This window comes from Saccostrea cucullata, unplaced genomic scaffold (assembly GCF_032062105.1).
Source record: "Saccostrea cucullata isolate Sc308-1 unplaced genomic scaffold, CSIRO_AGI_Scuc_v1 ctg4253, whole genome shotgun sequence".
Lineage (NCBI taxonomy): Eukaryota > Metazoa > Mollusca > Bivalvia > Ostreida > Ostreidae > Saccostrea > Saccostrea cuccullata.
This window is the reverse complement of record NW_026939352.1, coordinates 32,564-55,418: the sequence shown is the minus strand read 5'-3', so window position 1 is coordinate 55,418 and position 22,855 is coordinate 32,564. Positions and strand designations below refer to the sequence as shown.

Below are 22,855 nucleotides of genomic sequence, written 5' to 3'. Positions count from 1 at the left end.
ATAGACAATTCAACCGTCCCTGGCTTGTTTCCTACATGTAACATACAAGGATATAATAAATATCCGGGTCAGTGGTCAGATGGTGATGGTGTGCAAAGTTCAAATACGAAACATAAAAACGACGTCCTTTATCATCTTATAACTACTGTATTTCATTACTTCACCAGTAATCAACTCAAGTAATATCTGCAATGACAAGCTACGAAATTCAAGTGAAGACAGGGGATAAACTGGGTGCGGGTACAGATGCCAACATAGATATTGTTCTACTGGGGAGCTGTGGGAAGCAAACAAAGTCGGCCAATCTTGATTGTTGGTTTAGAGATGACTTTGAACGATGCAAGACCGATTGCTTTACCATACAAGATATTACAGATATTCCTGAAGTAAATGAGATCAGGTTGCGAAGAGACAAAGCGGGCATGTTCTGCGATTGGTTCATTGAAAAAATTGAAGTAACCAATCAGAGGAGCAGAAATACTAGTGTTTTCCCAATACTTCGGTGGATTCGCCCTTGCGTTGACCTCTATGTTGGACGATATGATGTCTCTCTGCCACAGTTTGATTCTCGGCCGCAACAGCGCAGTGCTGAGTTGGATGAGAAAAGGAAGCTGTACCAATTTGAGGAGAAAGCCCCAGGATTACCCATGCAGGTACAGATGTAAACCTGTCGTTATATATATATATATATATATATATATATATATATATATATATATATATATATATATATATATATATATATATATATATATATATATATATAAATTTATTCTGAAGTAGAATATATTTATTGTCTTTGTTGACTTATTTCATCGTAGGTTAAAAATGTTCCTGAGGATGAAGAGTTTTCTTTTTGTCATGAGGTAGGTGCCCAATTTCTAACTTTGCAATCTCTGTAGATGTCCAAACAATTATACGTTCACCCTTTTCTACAATGGTACATGTGTATCTTTTTAATACATTTTTTTTATTAATTTGCAATCTCTGGATATGATCAAACAATTATACTTTAACCATTTTTTTGCAATGGTATATTTTCTTGATTCATAAAGATGAACTAAATAGTTATTGATCTTAAAAATCTATGAACAACACAAATGTTAGAAGAGGGTATAGGGTAAATGATCGGGAAATAACGGAAAAAAACCTTCGTCAAAGCATTGTATTAATAATGGACTAACAATTCATATGAAAAACGTCAGTCAGCATTTATATGAAGAACGTCAGTCAGCATTTGACTCAGTGATAAATTGTCCTTACTCACAAGATCATTGTATCAACCAAAAAAAACTTATGAAATGATGACTTTAAACGAGACTAATGATATTTTTGTTTTCATAAATTTGCTTGTCAATAATTTACCTCGTTTTAGAAATTGTTGATACGTATAACAAAATTTATAGCGGGTTTCAGTAAATTTCTACCATACTCCTCGCTGAAATATCAAGAGTAATCAAGGAGAAACTTCAAAAGTACGTACAGTGCAACAATATATACGAGAAGTGGTTAAAATCAGATGTGGATAGTAAGAGGAACTTCTGAAAAAAAAATGAAATTACAGAATTGAACCCAAAAAATATTAAGGAGATTAGGATTTCCAACTATCTATTTGAAATTCCCACGAGTAACAATTGCGTCCCGTTAATAGCATACCTAATTTTGTATTCATATAAAGCGGAATTTGATTAAAATAAGGTACGTGAAAATAAGAAAACATTTGTTGTTGTCTTCAACTCGACAATTAACAAAGTGTTGTTGATTAACAGTGGTTATTTCTATTCATATGTAAATACACCTTACTTATGTAGCAATACAATCTTTTACATGTACACGTTTCACTTGATTTGATAGGCAAGAACATGGTCCATTTGTGGACATTTTCTAAAACGATGTCAATTATTGACAAATAAATAAGTAAATAAAAAAATATCAACATTCTAGTTTAAAGTAATCATTTCTTTAGTTCTATGGTTGATACAATTACCCTGTCAGTAAACACAATTTCTCATTATGTCAAATGCTGCTTAGTGATACTAATTTCATACTAATTTATAGGCCATTATATTCGTGGGTACACACACAAAAAAAAAAACGAACATGAACTAGATAATTTTAAGGCTGTACAATTTTGTTCAAAGTCTTAAAGGTGTAAGAGGGTCCATTAACAAATAATTTAAATATTTTTATGGCCATCAAATAATTTATTGGAACTTGTGTATTGATCGGTTATACGTATCTTGGGAGAAACTCCTCCATGGCACCTGATCCAATCTCTAAGGTTTTGGAGGGCTGTGCTTGGTCTATTTTTATTTTATATTGCTTAATGGCCTTTTGAGCTTGAAAATTTTTTTTTATCTCTATACATTTCACTTAAGCGATAATTCAAAATTAGTAAATAATGTCAATAGTGGAGACAAGGGCTTCTTCTTTTTTTCTATATTTTGCTATATAGAAAAAAAAGAAGAAAATGACGTGGGGTAATTTTAATTTATAAAAGCCCTTTTACATTATCAGTTTGACCTGAAACGAAGATATGTCGGTCTGAAGGCTTGTACAACATTGCAGATGATTTTTGGAGATGGATCATGGAAAACTTTAGACGACTTAACAAGTGTCTACTCAAAAACATTTGGAGAGCCGAAGGTAACATATTTCTGTTGTATTATTTTATTTTAAGCATTGCTATAGATACATTAATCTTATCGTTCTTATTGTCTTTTAAAGTGTAAAACTTAAAGAAATTTCTTCATGGGATTTTAATAGTTTAAAAATGGATAGTGTAAAGTATGATACTTAAATATTGCCAATAGTGAAAATCTTCTGAATCGTTTATCAATCGTACTACAAAAATCTTGCAACATACTTTAAATCATTAGGGGATGAAGGATTGGGAGAGCGATCAAAGTTTTGGATGGCAACGATTAAACAGTGTCAATCCCAATCTGATTCGGCTCTGTACACATATACCAGACAAGTAGGGGCCATAATTAATGCTTATCTTCAGACTCAATTAATACATCGATTATTATATTTAAGAAATAAAATGCATGTCACTATTATGTATGTCAACAAAAACAACAATCACGTTTCCAGTTTTATTCAGTGATAAAAAATAATGGTATTCTTACAATTTGAACTTCATTTCCTTCAGGTTTGGGGTGACCGAGGAAATGATCAAACCTTTTCTAGGTGAATTGAGTTTATCCCAAGCCATCACTGACAAACGACTGTTTATCATTGATCTAGAAATACTGGATGGAATTTCTGTAGTCGATGGTTATGTTGTAAGTCGCATATACGTATATGGAATTTGTGTTTATACACTAGATTTAGTACTGTGGTCGAGTGTAATAGGCTATTAAATATAATACATACCGCGAAAATAAATAAACACGCGATATTTGTTATGCGTGTGATTCACCCAACATTTCTTTTGATGCATCCACTAAATAGTAGTTAGTAATAACAGCTTTAAAGATGACTATATATTTGATAAAATGTTCTCTAAGCTCTTTTTCTGAAAATTACAGTGTCCGACTCCCATCGCCCTTTTCTTCGTTAACAGTAAAAATCAACTATTGCCAGTTGCGATACAACTTTTTCAACAAAAAGGATCAGATAATCCAGTAAGAACAACGTCTTGATGAAACTTCTAAAAGAAATCGTATTGAGAGTAAAGGTTATTGAGTCTTTACTGTAAGATCGTCCATTGAATGATTGAGGTATGACCTACTATATATTTCAGGTGTTTCTGCCCAGTGATCCACCTTATACATGGTTGATGGCCAAAATGTGGTACAACGTAGGGGACTCAAATTATCACCAAGGAATAGCTCATCTAGGTAGAATATTATACAGTTATTGACTGGGTATGAGGGCAACATATGATTTGTTGGACCTGAAGGTGTAAATGTTGCCCGAGGCCGCAGGCCAACAATCTAACAACAATCCAACAAATCATATGTTGCCCGAATCCCAGTCTATAACTGTTTTGTTATACCCTTCACTGCTCACTAATGATTTAATAAATACACGCTATATTATCAATTAGCTTATATGGAAAATTATGGCTAAATCAGTAAATATAAAACAACATGTGAATAAATAAAATCAATTTTATTTCTATTATATCACAAAAATTATTAATCACAAAACATACTCTTCCCTTCTTCCTTACCTTGGTATTAGCAACAACTCTTGCAGCTCTTAACTTCGGCTATTTCCGTGTCGCCGATAATGAACGATGATTAATTATTTGTGACGTAGCAGTGACTTTGCGGTTTAACAATTCTTATGTTAGACCGGCAGGTCGGTCAATAGTGAAATTGTTGGATAATAAACATTTCTTTTATTGGACTTTTTATACGTAATTAATATATAGAAAGCTCTTTATAAAGGTAAAACAATGGGAAATATTTTAAGGAAAGCATAATATATCTGTCACTCTAAGTACATTTAGTACTATACACATGTAGTCGCAACCACCTTCTTTGTTGCAAAACAGAATGTTCATAATTTTAAATGAAAAATTGTAGAATGTTTTTTATACCTTTTTGTCAGGTTTGTCATAATTAAATATTCTAACTATTAACAAACTCGAAAAAGAAAGTCAACAGAATTAAAAGTGGTAATCGATTCAAGTTTTTTTTTTATTCAATACCAGTTGAGATGTAATTTTGATATAAAAAAGTCTTCCTTGATTTAATTAACAAATTAAAAAAATCAACAAAGGTAAAGTGTCATAAAACAGGCAAGTCTACTTAATATTTCTGTAATAAGAATGAAGAACAAAATGCTATGTGCATATAGAATAGGTTAGCGAGATGTCAAATATAAGTAGATGATATTCAATACAATTACCTTTATTTAGGTTTCACACATCTAGCAATGGAAGGCGTGTGTATAGCAGCCAATAGATCTCTGTCTCCTTCCCATCCCATGTTTAAACTGTTGGCGCCACATCTTCTCTATATTATTGCCATCAATGAGTATGTATTATAAAGGTTAATATATAAAAAGTTATATAGTTACGTAGAAATCTCCGAAAGCAAGAACTAAATTAATCTTAACAATGTATTTCAATATTTCCAAACTGTCTACCTTTCTCTTACTGGCGCGTGAAAGCTTTTTGAAAGGTACAACGATTTAATCAATATTGTTCTTACAAGGTTTAACGCAAGCGTAAAATAACTATGTAACATTCTTTTATTTTTCATTTTGGACATTATCAGCCTCGGTCTTGACACACTTTTATCACCTGGAGGATTTATTGATAAAACAATGGTGGTGGGATTCAAAGGTATTCTTGAACTAATTGCAAAAGGGTGAGTTTATAATGGATTGTTTTTTTTATGTTCCCCGCAAATATCTACTTCTAGAGAGAAAAAATATAGTACATGTTTTATTTACGCTGAATTCACTTGTGAAATTAATGAGTCTCGCAGATGAACTCATTAATTGATCTATTGCAATTTGTGTCTGTGTAGAAATAACTGCCCTACAATTGGTATGAAAAACATCGGCTTAACCTCTTAAGTATCGAATAAGCTGGGATGTTATATAATCTGGAAACGCGTCATGTTACTGTATACATAGGTTAAATATACTAATTTATATTCATTTATAGCATTTTTTTTAAATATAGAAAATTAGAAATTAATTCTATATATGATTAGATACTTTCTAGTGATTTGTTGAATCTCGTTCTTTTTAATAAATATGATGTTTTTTATGTGTAAAGAAAAAGAAGGCACAAGCCTTGTTTTACTTTATGAAGAATATTAATTTTAAGTTATATATCATTCCCATGTAAATCAACAAATGATGTTAAAATGTTTTATGTAACCCTAGTGATCTGGCTTACCGCAAAAGTTGAAATATAACAAACAATGTATACTGAGTGAGAATTGTCATTTATTAAATGACAATAAGTATATAACACAGATAAAGTTAAGGGGAGATCACCGGGATATTTCCTGAGTACAAAGAACAATAAATTTGGCAACGGTATCTCCCCTGTTGCAAACAAACATTACTTTGGCAAAAATATTTTGACAAATAAAAAGTATATAAACCACAAAGTTGTCAAAACAAAAAGCTCCTGTCTATCCCTGGGACAAAAACACTCAAAAAATCCGCAAATCACTTACTTTTCACTGATGTAATCTTGTTTTGTAGTCTTCCGATTGGTAAAAAACAATGCAATAAGTTCGTAAAAACGATAAAAACACTCCTGAAGACGTAAATTTCTCAAAACAAATTTGTGAATTTCTTGGCACTTCTAAATCATGAAAAGACGCTATCTTGTGTCACGTGATTTGAATAAGCGTTACGATTGGCTAATTACAACTTTTTTCAAAGGAGACAGCTAATAACACAATAAGACTCAAACAAACATGAAAGTTGAACTACATTACATCATAGATTACATAAAGGCTATTATTTACAATAATGCTGTATGCTGGTCATTAAGATTGACTTATTTAGGTATTGTAAACAGTAATATTTGTTTTAAAGAAATCTGTTGAAACTGTGTCCATGTGTCTTTAAAGACTATGAACTTCAATAGTTGACTGATATTTATTTTGCACAATTTAAAATGCCTTGGTGCTAGCTGCTGTTTGTATTTTTATATAAACGTGTAAAATTTTATATGAATGAAACTACATCAAAATCATTTTGTAGAATTTTAGGATTTTCCTTACTGAAAACTACAGAAGCACAATAGTGCAGACCAAAAATAAAAAAAAAAAGAAAAATGAAATTATGAAATAAAGAAAAACGAAATTATTAAGGTCATACGCAATGTAGTTTGAGCTTATTGGGTTCTTCCTTGGAGTTGAAGAGTTCCACTAAATGAAGGAACCCTGTGCAATACTTTTAATGTTTATATATGGATTTGTATACCTCTTCTAAAACAAATTTGATGAAAAAAAAATCTGTAATTTATGCTTTGTAATTTTTGTACATTTTTCTTTGAATAATGCAAAAATGTTCACAATTTGATATCTTTTCAAAACCCCTGGTAACGCACGCTCATTTTTTGTCTGAGCAAATGTAATGGTATTGTAAGTTTAAATTTAGAATATCTTGAAAAAGTATCAGTAGGTGATGTACGTTGCGTATGCCCTTAATAAAAAAAAAACGAAATTATTAAATAAAGAAAAACGAAATTATTGAATAAAGAGAAACGAAATTATTTAATAAAGAAAAGCGAAATTATTAAATAAAGAAAAAACAAAATTATTTAATAATTTCGTTTTTCTATATTTATTTCTGGTTTGCACTTTTAGACTTCCGTATGAACTACATATTTAGTTTATATTTCTTTTAAATTCTGTATATCTGTCAAAAATCTAGGTGGCTGTAAAGATCATCTTGTTTTACTTTTTCGTTCATTTAAAATGTAACTAATTTTAAATAAAATTTAATTCGTTTAGGACAAGCTCTTGGAGAATGGATATAGAAGGAACCTATCCAGAATTTTTGAAAGAAAGAGGGGTTTGTAACATCATTACTCTTTCTTCTTTAGTTTTTAGGAGTATTTTTGACCTTATTAAATGACATTTTAACACGATTTTGGCAAATTTGCAGGAGAATATCCGTGCCAAATTCTTTCAGTCATTTTTCTAATTTTCAAGTATATTTTCGCACAATTCAGAAATGGTCAATATCCCGAGTACCCAATCTCCGTCACCATAAGCATCCCACTTTTCTATTCAAATTATATTTTAAATTTTTTATTGTTTGCTACACAGAGTAATAAACATAAAAGTTGTTTTACTGATTTATAAAAAGATGCAGTTAATACATTAGCGTGATACACGTTCTATTTAGAGGTGCCCACAGGCACTTGTTTCGGAAATAAATTTTTAACCTATAGTATAACAATAGCTGTGTTATTATTATTATACTATAGGTTAAAAATTTATTTCCGAAACAAGTGCCTGTGGAGGTGCCACATAAAACTACAGTGTCATTCGTTCCAATAAACCAAATTCCATTACAGGGGTCCTCTACAATATGCCAACGTAATGAAGACAATTTTTCCAAAGTTTAATTTTTTCATACATTTTTCCTTAAATTTTGAAATATAAAAAAATCTATTATAAAATTTCCAAATAGTATTAAGGTAGTCCGATCCTCAGGTTTATAATATTAGCAGTTAAGTAATCAAATATACTCATAAAAGTATCTCTGAATCCATAAAGTTATGTAAATTTATCCACAGTATTTCTTTAAAGTTAAAAATTACAGTTAATCATATTATATAGGGAAAATTGTCAAATTTCCACTATTTTTGCAGAAAAAGCGAATTGGGATATCAGAATTTTCTAATTGCAAATTGATCAACAAATATATTTCTGGTTAAAAAATGATAGGTATCAAGGCATTTAGAGAAATTGTCATAGTTTTTATACTTATTTGGTATTTTTTGTCCCCCGCTTTCGCGAAAGCGAGGGGACATTAAATCTCATTCGTCTGTCCGTCAGTCTGTCCGTCTGTCAGTCTGTCAGTCTGTCCGTCACAAAAACTTTAACCTTGCCCATAACTTTTGATTTAGTAGAGCTATGACTTTCATATTTCACATGTGTATGCCTTGTGACAAGACCTTTCTTTGGGTACCACCAAATTTGACCTTTTGACCTTGACCTTGGAGATTGACCCACTTTTACACATAAATTTCAAACTTTTACTTTAGCCATAACTTTTGAATGGAAGGTACTAGGACTTTCATATTTCACAAATGTATTGTTTGTGGCAAGACCTTTCATTGGATACCAACAACCCTGACCTTTTGACCTTGACCTTGGAGATTTACGTACTTATGAAAAAAGTTAACCTTGACCATAAGTTTTGAAAGGTGAGGACTAAGGCTTTCGTACTTCACATATGTAATCCTTGTGAGAAGACCTTTTACTGGATACCAAGTACTTTTACCCTTTGACCTTGACCTTGGGGTTTTAACTACTTTTTAAAAACTTTAACCTTGGTCACAACTTTTAAACAGTAGATACTAGGACTTTTATATTTCACTTATGTTTTCCTTGTTGCAAGACATTTCATTGGATACCAACAACCTTGACCTTTTGACCTTGACATTGGAGATTTACATACTTATGAAAAAACTTTAACCTTGACCATAACTTTTGAACGGTGAGGGCTAGGGCTTTCGTACTTCACATATGTTATCTTTTTGAGAAGACCTTTCATTGGATACCAACAACTTTTACCCTTTGTCCTTGACATTGGAGTTTTAACTACTTTAAAAAAAACTTTAACTTTGGTCACAATTTTTGAACGGTAGATACTAGGACTTTTATATTTCACATATGTATTCTTTGTGGCAAGTCCTTTCATTGGATATCAACAACTTTTACCTTTTGACCTTGACCTTAAAGATTTACGTACTTATGTAAAAACTTTAACCTTGACCACATCTTTTGAACGGTAAGGGCTCGGGCTTTCATACTTCACATATGTAATCCTTGTGAGAAAACCTTTCATCAACAACTTTGACCCTTTGATCTTGACCTTGGAGTTGACCTACTTTTAAAAACGTTAACTTTGGCCATAACCTTTTGACGGTCAGGATAAGGGTTTTCATCCTTCAAAAAAATCAACTTCAATGATAATTTCTAAGAAATGACATATGACAGGATGTTCATATTAGACACAATATGTCATAAAAAAAAAAATCTCACCAACAAAGACACCGAAAGCGGGGGACCACAAGTCTTTGAATTTGCTTGTTGTGTTCTATTTCCGACATGTATTCTATAATACATAGTGTAAAAGGCTTTTGCTATCATTGCAAGACACCACAAATCAATTTTTATTTCATATCATGCTAATAAGCATTGGTATCTAAGGCTGGATTCAAGAAAATCTTATTTCTCTCAAACTGTATCAATTTTTTTTTCTTTTATAGGGTACAAATGTCAACTTTTATAAGACCTTTTCTAAGACTTCCTAAAACCTTGAATCTTATAAAGATGAATAAAATGAAAATTGTTGCATGAAAAAAATTCATTTTCAAGCTTTATTTTGATGCATTTCAAATTAAATATTAATTTTTGGAGTTATCCTTCCTGGCTGAGGATCAGATATCCTTAAACTGGAATTTTATAAAGGCATCACCTATTACACAAATAAAGTCAATATCACGTATTTTAAATGTACACTGTAATAATGTCGCGCTAACGTTATCTCAATATGTCGTGTATTTGTACGACTGACAGGTAAAAATGAGCATGTTCACGCACCTGTCATAGATATCGATGGAATTGTGCATAAGGGAATTCACACAGAATTTTATATACCTAAGATAAATTAAATTTAATCTGTTTTACGCATTGAAATGTTAAAGTTCTTTCGTTTGAAACATACTTTGACAGTTATATTGCAAGGATGGAAAAATTCTACCAACATTCTATCAGCGTGACGATACTCTTGAATTGTTTGAGGCTATTCGAAATTACGTCACCAAATATGTCCATCTCTACTACGGTGCGTATTCCTTTATCTGGTTTTAAAAATAAATTTTAGGATAATATTTAGATCAAACAAAAGACAAAACAATTGACTGAGATTCGAAGTTAAGAAACAGAAACATACTCGTAGATATCACACTTTTTTATTTGTAACTTAATTTTGAGTCATATGTATTCCTTTATTTGTAATGTAAGTTTTATTTTATACAACAGACACACCTGATAAAATTAACAACGATGCTGAAATTCAAAACTTTGGACGTGAATTAACAATGCCAAAGTGTGAAGAATGCTGCGGAATTTTGGTAACAATGCTATTGTTTTCAATCAGATTTAGCTATTATTATGAAAAAGGTTTCTCAAATGTGAAATATAATATATTTGATAACATTGCACATCTTTGGGTTAATCGTGTTATATGGTGTCTGCGAAAATTGAACTCTCCTTATTATCTGAAAAAAACCCAACAACATCAGATTGCTGGTATGGCGTTGTGCATCGTGTGCACATTTTCCGGTTCTTCTCTATAAAGACCATAAAAATCAACTAAATTGAGAAATTCATGGCCTCATTTCAGAGTTTCTATTGTACGGTTTAGTGCGTCATTGCTAAAATAAAACATTGGACATGTATTTCTTTCTGCAATCATTTTTGCATCAGGGTCTAATTAGTGAACAAACTAAGTAAATGATAAGTAATGAACTGTGAAAATCAGGGCCCAATGGGTTAAGATAGAAAGGAGGGTTATTCTATATACATGTATTATACATGTATTAAACATGTGCAGTGTAAAATTTAATATATTATTTTGAATCCTCTCTGCAACTGCTTATTAGCAGTCAATATTTACATGGTAACGATGAGCATGGTGACCCCACCAAAAGTTTTTAATGCATGGCTAAGCCTCGGGGGATCTCGTGAGTGAGACTCTTCTGACTATATAGGAAGACCGAATTTTAATCTTTAGTAAATGCTTTCTCTGTTCCTGGGTACATGTACAATGTACTTAACAGGCAAAATATGTACAACTATTATAAAAAGTTATAGAGGGTGTTTTCTATCAGACTTGTAAACTTCATATTCACGGGTACTGAGTTCACTCAAGTGACCTATTGTTATCTGTTTTTGTCTGTCGTCGTCCGTCGTGCGTTAATACTTAAACATTTTCAGCTTCTACTCTGCAACCACTCAACCAATTTTGTTATAAACCATCTATACGTCTAGGGGAACAAAAATTATGAAATTCAAGGTCCCTGCACCCCTTGGGCCTGAGGGGTGATGCAAAAACCACTTAAATCAATGCAATTTTCTTCATTAAATAAGTCAAACTGTTAGCATGTTTGTAATAGCATTGAGTCCTCTTCTAAAATTGTGAAATTTATAAGTAGGGGTTCTAGTACTAGGGCGGGGCTTTATAGGTTATTTAGTGAAATGCATGAGTTCTTTGAAAATCGCCTTCTTTGCTCGGGCTTTTTAAATAAACTAACCAAGTACGTTGTTATAATGAATAAGACTGCCTCTTCCAAAATTGTGAATTTCATGGTCCCAGGATCAAGGGCTCTAGTGTTAAAGCGGTGCTCTTTTGGTTATATAGTTAATGTGCATGAATTCTTTGAAAATCTTCTCTGCTCCTGGATATTAAATAAACTAACCAGGTTTATATAATGAGCAAGAATGCCTCTTCCAAATTTGTGAATTTCATGGCCCCTTGAATCGGGTTATGGTGTTAGCTCTATTGATTATATAGTGAAAATACATTAATTATTTAAAAATCTTCTCTTCTCTGCTCCTGTGTATAGAATAAGCTAACCAAGTAGACGGTTACTTTGAATAAGGGTGCCTCTGCCAAAATTGTGAATTTCATGACCCCAGGGATAGTGGTTCTAGTGTTATATTATATTATAAGTTATATATGTCTATTGATATAAATTCTTGAAAAATCTTAAAGTCTTAGCTCCTGGCCCCAGGATCACGAAACATCTTATGCTTAAGTCAAAATATTCATGTTTTACTAGAATTAGTAAAACGTTACTTAAGTCTAAGACTGTTTCATGATCCTGGTACAATGATATTAAACGAACTCACTATGTATAAAATTATGATGAGGAAGGATGCCTTTTCCAAATTTGTGAATTCCATAGTCCTTATGTCAAGGGTTCTGGTGTTAGGTGGTTATATGATTATATTGTGAAAATGCATGAATTTTTTATTTTTTCCCTTTGCTCATGGGTATTATGCCAATGATCTTGGTACATATTTATGATGAAGAATGGCACCTCTTTCACCTTGCTTAATGTCAAGGCCCCTGGATCAGAGGTATGGGAGGTATACTGTCTTAAAATAAATCAATGCTTTGAAATCTGCTCTTTGGTATTCATCAACCATAAATAATTAAATCAAATTTATATTAAAATTTCCAAAATTTTGAAATACGTGACTTTGGGTTTAGTGGTTCCTGTGTGGTGCGGTGCACAACTGGTTATAAAGTGGAAATGCATTTTCACTTTGTTATTCTCGTCTACCTCTGGGTTTTAATTGACCAAAGTAAGCATGCTTAGTGTGTATTTTGATAAGCAGCTGCATAACATGCATTGATTTATTTTAAGACAATATACCTCCCCATACGTCTGATCCAGGGGCCTTGAAATTAAGCAAGGTGAAAGAGGTACCTTTCTTCATCATAAATATGTACCAAGATCATTGGCATAATACCCATGATGCAGCTGCATTTCATTTCCGGAATTTTTGGTAATTATCAACTTTTCATTTCCGACATTTTTTAGTTTTTATTTCCGAAATTTTTTTGTTTTCATTTCGGACATTTTTCAAATACATATGCAGTACCTATTGTAAAAGTTTTGATAACTTTACTTATGAAAAATTTAAAGGAATAAATCATAAATATATCATTGAAATCCAATTTCGTAAATATATTAGTGACTTGGACATAAGTATGGTGCTGTCACTGACATTTAATTTAGTACACATTAAATATGGTGAAAAAGTTTAATGCTCATTGAACTCTTTTACCTAGACTTAGTGCTACATGTATGCACACATGTATACTAGATGGTTTTTTTTCTAAATTATTAATATTTTAGTGTAAATACTTTTAAAATTCAATTTTCTTTTACTTAGAAAAACATTGAATTGCCGCGCAGAAAAGAAAAGAAAATTATGTCGGAAATGAAAACAAAAATGTCGGAAATGAAATTAAAAAATGTCTGAAATGCTATGCATGTTTCCGGAAATGAAATGCAGCGGATAAGCAATGGTGCCTCTTTCAAAATTGTGAATTCCGTGGCCTCTGAATTAAAGCACGAACCGAATTTAATTGCTGTGAAGTTGTTACATGAAACTCAGTCGACCTGTTAGGTCCGTGGGCCTCTTGTTAATTTTAATTGTTGAAGTTATTTTCCTATGATTACCCAGCTATGATAAAAAAAATGATTCGGTGTTACCTTAAAATCCTTTAGGTACCCAGTTTCAATTTCTTTCAATGAAACAAACTCTAGTTTTCTTTATATATATATTAGGGCGTTCCATTCAAAGACGGGAAGTTCAGTTCAGCAGAGGACTTGATACTTGTGTTTACTTCCGTTATTTACACCTGTAGTGTAGTACATGCTGCTCTCAACTTTCCACAGTACGATACCTATGGATTTCCCCGAACTATCCAACAAAAATGAATGGAATACCCCCAAAGGATAAGGTACTGACCAATGTATTTACAAATAAACATGAAGTAACAAAACTACCATAATAAAATGTGAGGTATATGCATTTCCGAGAATTTTGGACTAATTCGAGTGCGCGTGACTTTGCGCATATTTTTAATTCCATGCAGTCGCATAAGATAAGATAATATTTGATTAAGGTCGGGTACATCAACAAATAAAATTAGCTCTGAAGAGCTATTTTCTATTATGACCTTCTGTCATGTTCTAAATTTTGATTTACCGGGTGGGAGTAAATACACAAAATTTAGTACTCCCACCCAGTAAATTCAAAATTTAGAACATGGCACCTTTAACTTCATTAATATCCTTACAAACACAGATACATAACGGGTTCCTGTAAATGTTCTACCGAGGTTCTTTCTTTACTCCTCACTATGATATTAACAGAATTGAAGGAGAGACTTTAAGAATACTGTGCAACAATATATTTGAGAAGTGGTGTAAATCAGATGTGGATACTTAAAAATTCGAAGGAACTTGTGGAACATTTGAAGTCACAACATTTGATCAAAATCAACAACATAAACACCACTTTTCAACTTGATGTACAACAATTTAAGTCTAGGCTTTTTTTATATCATTTATAGCTGCATTATTTTGCAATAAAAATGGAACTCTCAAACTTACTTACCTTGTCATTGGTCATTTGCAAAATTATTTTGTTAAAAAATAATCTAATTGTATATACAAGTAGTATGAAGTTGATATCAAGAAGATGCCCGAGTTTCTGATTGACAATATCTATGTGTTTTGGAGGTCACGTCTTCCAACAATCTTTTGGAATTCTCATCGGTACCAATTACGCCCCGTTATTTTTGTATTCATTAAAAGTAGAATTTGCTCGAATTCTTATGCGTGAAAATAAAATAAAACACTTCTTGTGGCTGCAACTCCAAATTTAGATATATTGACGATGTATTGTCATTTAACAATGGTTATTTCCATTCTCAAATCGATACGATATATCCTGGTGAGCTTGAGATAAAAGATACCACAGAGTCTGACACATCTGTTTCACATATATACATGATTTATTATGGAATTAATCATGGTCATCTATAACAACCAATCTATATGACAAACAAGATGACTAACTTTTCAATTGTCCAGTTCCCTTCCCTTAGTATATACAGCAATATACCTTCATCACCTGCATTCCCATTCAAGTCTCTCTCAGTTGATTCGATAAGAGACAGAGCTATCGCCATTTTTTTTTCACATGTATATTTTATAATAATATTTGACCCCACGTCCTTGATCTTTGTGTAGGTGTAGCTTAACATTTTAGAAGTCTTTCTCATATAACTTTTAAATTCTACAACTGTATATGTTTAGTTTTTTAAATGATGCACAAGACAGGACACACAAGCAAGACAATATTCCACATAGGCGTCGGAACGGGGGGGGGGGCTTATTCCCCTCCCCCACTTCTTTTTGCAAAGATAGACATAACATAGGCAATGAAAATTTGGTTGTACGTATACGTTAAGCCTCTCTACTTTCCAAAGAAACGTTGCAGTTTAGGTCAATAAAGGGGTAAAGGGTAGTGATTGGAAAAGAATTGATACTGAAAAAAGTTCGACCCACCCTACCACAGGCACTTGTTTCTGTAATAAATTTTTGACCCATAGTATAATAATAACACAAAGTATCTAACTCCGATATACACCGAGTACCCCCCTGCCTTAGAATCGCGCTCATTTCCACTTTCATAGGAAATGCACGGGTAAACTATTTATACCTATGTCTTCTACGATAATTTATCTACACAACCATATCTGGCATGCTTGTCTTTATTTTCTTTAATCTCCGTATTCAGCGTCAAAACTCTGCTCGCCGAGTGGAAAGTAAAACTGTACCATAGAATTGTATGTTCTAGTATCGGGCAAAGAGAAAAATTAAAGAATGCGTGGGTTTAAAAATTCAATTCCAGATTTTAAATATTGCATGGAATAAATAAAATTTCATAGTGTTATATTTTCCATAAAAACACTACGATGTTTTTACGATATAATTTTAGAAACAGATTTTTAGCCAATCAAATTCGAGGTCTAATTCTTTGCCCGAGACTAGAAATTCGAATCTTTGAATTTGTTTGTTTTTATTTTATTTATTTCTTAGGCAGGGTTACTAAAATTTGATATATTTGATTTCTTTTAATTCAAGAGGCCATTGCAAGAAGAGGAAGTAGTGAAGGCTCTTGTTGACAGGTCTTCAACTCTGGAGACTATGATTATCGGGAAGATCCTGAGTGAACGGAGTACTAACGCTCTCGGTGACTTTGAAGTAAACTATATTTATGACCCACCAGCAGTAGCAATTGTGGAAGAGTAAGGCATCTTAATGTTACGTTTATATGTACATTTTTTTCTAAAGAAACCATAAGTCTGTTACACTCTCTTTCCTGTTTTATTCTCACACAATTTAGGTATAGTAAGCTAATTCTCTACAAAACATCCTGTTTATTGAAAGTCCTTTAGTTACATTGTCTTCTCCATGATGTTTGTAGATGGAATTTTTGTTATTTTCACCCTTGGTGTAAATTTGGGTCGATAAACAGTTTTTTTATACAGATATTGGTCCCTAGAATCCCTCATATATTTTACAACTACATGAAATCTGTAGACATGTTACCTGTAACTTGCTGTCATGAGATCAGAGTTCTGGTAATCTAAGGAAATTCTTTTTTGGTTTCATGTTGTGATCAGTCGATTGGCTTGCTTGATAATTTACATAAACGCCGACGATTATCACGCAATCCAATTGACTGGTCATGCATTGTCATAAAACCAAAAAAAAAAAACAAAAAAAAAAACAAGATGTGTTTGTGAAACACTGATGCCCCCGTTTGGCAACATAGCAAGGATTAAACTTTTCTTAAATTCAAATTTAATTAATTGGTACCAAAAGTAGGGTATTCTCACTGGAAAACCATTGTGAATTTTGAAAGTGGGCCAAAGTTAAAGTTTTTCAATAAGTACAAAAAAACTCCAAGGTCAAAAGGTCAAGGTAATTGGTATCCAAGTAAAGGTCTTGCCACATAGAATACTTATGAAGAGTATGGAAGTCCTAGCCCTAACCCCGTTCATAAGTTATGGCCAAGGTTAAATTTTTTAAAAAGTAAGTCAAACTTCAAGGTCAAGGTCAGAGGGTGAAAGTTTTTGTTATCAAATGAAAAGTCTTGTCACAAGGATTAACTATGTGACGTATGAAAGCACTAGCCCCAACCCTTTAAAAGTTATGGTCAAGGTTTGCCTTTTTAAAGTAGGTCAAACTCATAGATCAAGGTCAAAATGCTTGGTATCCAATGAAGGGTCTTCTCACAAGGATTACATATATGAAGTATGAAAGCCCTGTCCCTTACCGTTTAGAAGTTATGGCCAAGGTTAATGTTTTTTCACAGGTAAAGAAATCTACAAGGTCAAGGACAAAGGGTCAAGGTTGTTGGTATCCAATGAAAAGTCTTTCAACAAAGAATACATATGTGAAGTATAAATGTCCTGGTATCCACTGTTCAAAAGATATGGCCAAAGTAAAAGTTTAACATTTTTATGTAAAAGTGGGTCAAACTCCAAGGTCAAGGTCAAAAGGTTAAATTTGGTGGTATCCAAAGAAAGGCCTTAACACAAGAAATACACATGTGAAATATGAAAGTCATGCCTCCACTGAATCAAAAGTTATGGGCAAGGTTTTTGCGGACAAACAGACAAACAGACAGACAGAGAGACAGACAGACAGACGGACACGACACAAACTATATACCCCCGAAACTTTGTTTACGGGGGCATAAAAATGACGAACTTGACGTTGCGCACGGTGTTGGTGTCAGTTTCGGTAACGTTATTTTACGTGAAGTTCTAGGAAATTTATTTGACGTTACTTTTTTTTTTGCTAACATTTTTTATGGAGGATAAATAAAAACCCAGTAATGCCGCTAATTATATAATGCAGGTAATTGAAAACACGTGGCATTAAATTATCTGCACCCTTCTGCATGCATATTGCGGGAGGAAAGTATGAGCATGGTTTGCCTTATTAAAAAAAAAACCTAATAGAAATAACGAAACTTGTTCAACATTGTATTTTAAATTTACATGCTTTTATTTTATGGAGATATATTTTTTAAAAAAAATCCATATCAGTAGGCCCTAGAACCTGTCCTTTGTTTTCAGTAAATTGTACGATTGTAGATATTTTGCTGATTTAGCATTAAATTACTTTTTTTCGTTCAAAGTCCCATATCATCTTGTAATGAAAATCTAATGACGTCGCGCACGGTGTTGGTGTCAAAAAGTCAATAATTACTATTACGCCGGCATATGCGCTATTTCCATGATTTTAAAACAATTCACTGTATGAAAACTATATATCCTTCTGTCGGTAATTGTACATACTAAATACATTTTAACAAAAATATTGGTCAAAAAATTCCAATTATCAAATATATTAATTCGACTATTCAATCAATTACCTCAAAAAAGCATGTAGATAGGTAACAGGAGCTTCGCACACGTGCGCGATGTTGTTATTCCTTAAATATATGCTCTTGATTTCGCAAGTTCACGGGCTACAAGATCTGCTTTAGCCTTTCGTCCCGCCCCACGCGTGATTTTTTTAACCACGCCTATCGATGAACCAGTAGATTCGTGTGGGAAAAAAAACTATTTTACTACCCTTACCAAAGTAAAATTATTGCAGCAATATTGCCGCTATATTGCAGCAACATTGCAGCAACACATTTTTGTCATCATTTTTGGGTTAGTGAAATATCACCGCTAGCGGCAACAACTTCTGGTGACATTCTGGCAATACTGCCAGAAAAAAACTTTCTGGCAGTCTTGCCAGAATGTCGCCAGAAGATCTAGGATTACTCTTTAGGCATTTGTGAGCATGCTCAGTCATTTACTTCCTCTTTTTAAATAAAATGGAGGGAATTCAAAGGCAAGCATGTTTTGCTTCATTATTGAATGGTATCAAGTTAATTGAAGCTGTTAATTATGTACAATAGAATTAGACATGATGACTTGTAAGACTGAATAATGTGGAATAGCCAGAAAAAAAGAATTTCAGCAGTTTCCATGGCATGGCCTTTTGAAAGAATTATAGGAATGTCTAACTCTGTTTTCATGGTATATATATATATATATATATATCAAACTTGGTAAGTCAAAACCATATTCTTTTTTAGATGAATGATTCTATGGAGATAAAATAAGAAAAATTACATGTACTGTATTTCAACTATGCATGTATACTATACTTGTATGTCTTATATATATCATACCACTGTTGCAGGAAAAGATGAATGCATGTTATCAATTAAATGCATGAACATATATAATTAATTTATTGCATAAATTTGAATACCTGCAAGAAAATAATGATTCTATATATATGGCATGCCAAATTCACAAAAATGAGATAAACCTAGTTTCACAATTGATAAACTAGGTTTATCGACTGTAAACTATAGTTTACAAACCGTTAACTATAGTATAGTTTTCATCTGTAAAACTATATTTGACGGTTGTTAACTATAGTTTACGAATGATAATCTAAGTTTATCTGTCTGTAATAAGCATTAACCATGGATTTTGTTGATAAACATAGATTCACGTTTGTTAACTATAGTTTACAGATGTAAAATATAGATTAACGTTGTTAACTATAGTTTACAGTCCGTAAACTATAGTTTACAACCGATAAACCTAGTTTATCGATTGTGAAACTATGATTATCTCATTTTTGTGAATTTTATGTGCCATATGTATATATTTTGGAAATTACAAACAAGCTATATATTATACATTATACTGATTAATTGGCATTGGGGAATATGTGATGGGCAGCTAACTAATTAGGTTATTTGATAAATATGATGCAGAGTTGCTGGACATTTTTACAGTGGCATATTAATATTTTTATATACACATTTTTTATGTGCCCAGATTGATAGATTGGGGGCGCATATTGTTTTTGTCCTGTATGTTTGTAAACTTTAACCTTCGCCATAAGTAATAACTTTTGAACCAGTGAAAGATAGAGACTTCATATTTGGTATGCATATTCCACTTATTAAGTCCTTTCAAATGACACCAAGGTCAATGACCTTGTGACCTTGACTGTGACCTATATGCTAAAAATAGTTTTTATTGAATATTCGCCATAATTTAAAAACCATGAGTAAATAGAGACTATATATTTAGTATGCATACTCAACTAATTTAGGTCTTTAAAATGACACCAAGGTCTTTGACAAGAACCTTGGCTGTGACCCATATGCTTAAAATAGATTTTTGAACCTTCGACATAACTTTTGAACCATGAAAGATGGCAACCTTATATTTGGTATGCATTCTCCACTAATCATGCTCTTTCAAATGACACCAAGATCAATGACCTTGTGAACTCTGCTGTGATCTATATGCTAAAAATAGCCTTTTTGAACCTCTACCATAAATTTTGAACCATAAGAGATTACAGAGACTTCATATTTAAGATGAATATCCCACTAATTAAGTTCTTTCAAATGACATCAAGATCAATGACCTTGTGGCTTTGACTGTGGCCTACTAGTATATGCTAATAATGGTTTTTCAAACTTTGTTGCCGCTTGTTTCAAAAACACATCTTTTTTCAACAAAATTTTTCTATCTTTTCAAAGAATAACATTAAGCTTAAGTAGCTATTTCTTACTGACTCTGTAGCTTATTATGCTATTGATTTTTATGTTCCTCAGCACAATTTGTTGATTGTAAGACTGATAGATAATTTTTTCTATTAAATACCAATTTATATGGGTAGTACTGCAGTGTTGCCCCAATATTGCTGCAGCAAAACCTGAAATAATACATGTACTGCAATTGCTTTGCAGCAACATTGCCGCAACACCTTTCTGGTAATATTGCCGCAAATCTAATTTACATACGGAAAACGATATTGCCACAATATTGCTGCAATATACTGCAGAATGTTGCTACAATATTGCCGCAACACTTTTCTGGCAATATTGCCGCAAATCTAATTTACATACGAAAACGATGTTGACGCAATATTGCTGCAATGTATTGCCAGAATGTTGCTGCAATATTGCGGCAATAATGCCAGAAGATGTTGCCAGAAGGTGAGTATTTTGGTAAGGGTATTTGTAGTTTTGTTTTGCACGAAGTAATTTTAAAGTGTAAATATATACATGTACATATGAATGTACGTACAGAAGTTCAGATAAAAAGTTTACAACCGCAACTTAACTCAACTCAACCTCAACTGTGGCAGATTGTAATTGTTGATCAAAGGTCAAAATTTCAATCCCTTCAACGGTATATGGCGACGTTTCTATATATAGGTGAAAAATTTTCGAAAGCGGTAAAACAACATACAATGTTTCAAAAGATATATTAAAAAAAAATTGAGAATGTTTATTTTTTTTACAGATTCAGAAAAGATCTGAAAAACATCAGTTCAAAGATTCATGAAAGAAACGAAAAGCTGGAGAGAGGGTATGAATATCTTCTACCGGAGGAAATCCCGAATTCCATCAGCATTTAATTCTGCAAGAAGTATTAAAAGTGTTATTTGTGAACACATCTGTTTTTTTTTTAAAGAAAATATCTTTGTATTCGTATTTCAGAATTATTTTATGAACTTTTCTGTTTTGATAAAGACATATATGTAGTAAAATAGATTAATAAATAATTGTTTGAAAAATATAAATAAATGTAGAAATTGTTAGAATACATATATTTACAGAAATGAAATTGGTTAACATGGCAGAAAGCCCATAGCTTCAGATGTCTTAGATTTGTATCATATTCATTGTGTGAATTTAAGAAGTTAAAAATGCTGAGTTGAAATTCTTTTTTGTCCTTGGTTTTCTACGTATTTGATGTCGTAGACAAATAATTTTAGTCTGTTTGAGATTTTTGTAAATTGAGAGATGTTATTAAATATATATGTACGAATTAATATTGTCATTTTGTAAATGTTAAATTTACCGGGTGGTAGTATATGTTGTATATTTTATTTGATAAAATAAAGTATATCAGGAAAAAATACAATATCAAAACTTGTAATTTTTGTATTTACTACCAGTTGGTAAATTAAAAAATTACAATATGACAATATGTTGGATGAAATATCAAACTAAGACAATTTTATTATTCAATTCAATTTTTCGCCTTCTAATTTGTCGCGCTCTATAAGTATTTTCATCACCTTGTTCGCTTACATTCACATTCATATAATTAAACAAGAAAACATCTTAAAGCCTTTTACAATGTTAATGATTCATTCTTAGATTCTTTTTTAATAGTTTTCGTTCATCTTTGTATATAACTATATATTTAAATAAAGCTTACAGAGACAAAAGAGTTGCATTATTACGGAAGCGTATTAGGGCCGCAGAAGTATTTTTTTTAATTTGTTATAACAAATTATTAATTTGTTTAAACAAATTATTAATATGTTATAACAAATTGATAATTTGTTATAACAAATTAATAATTTGTTTAAACAAATTGATAATTTGTTAAAACGAATTGATAATTTGTTAAAACAAATTGATAATTTGTTATAACAAATTGATAATTTGTTATAACAAATTGATATTTTGTTATAACA

The 22,855-nt window shown here is 31.9% G+C and overlaps 1 long non-coding RNA gene and 1 pseudogene across 1 annotated transcript; one reads left to right on the top strand and one right to left on the bottom strand.

Annotated features, from left to right (window-relative positions):
• The first annotated feature begins 191 nt into the window (after positions 1-191).
• LOC134252932 (polyunsaturated fatty acid 5-lipoxygenase-like) lies at positions 192-21,868 on the top strand (annotated as a pseudogene).
• Positions 3,739-11,734, bottom strand: LOC134252933 (uncharacterized). The gene is made up of 3 exons (XR_009989045.1): positions 11,597-11,734; positions 4,864-4,968; positions 3,739-3,841 (listed from the first exon to the last, which is right to left on the bottom strand). It is a non-coding gene; the product is annotated as an uncharacterized LOC134252933 (long non-coding RNA).
• Positions 21,869-22,855: the final 987 nt, after the last annotated feature.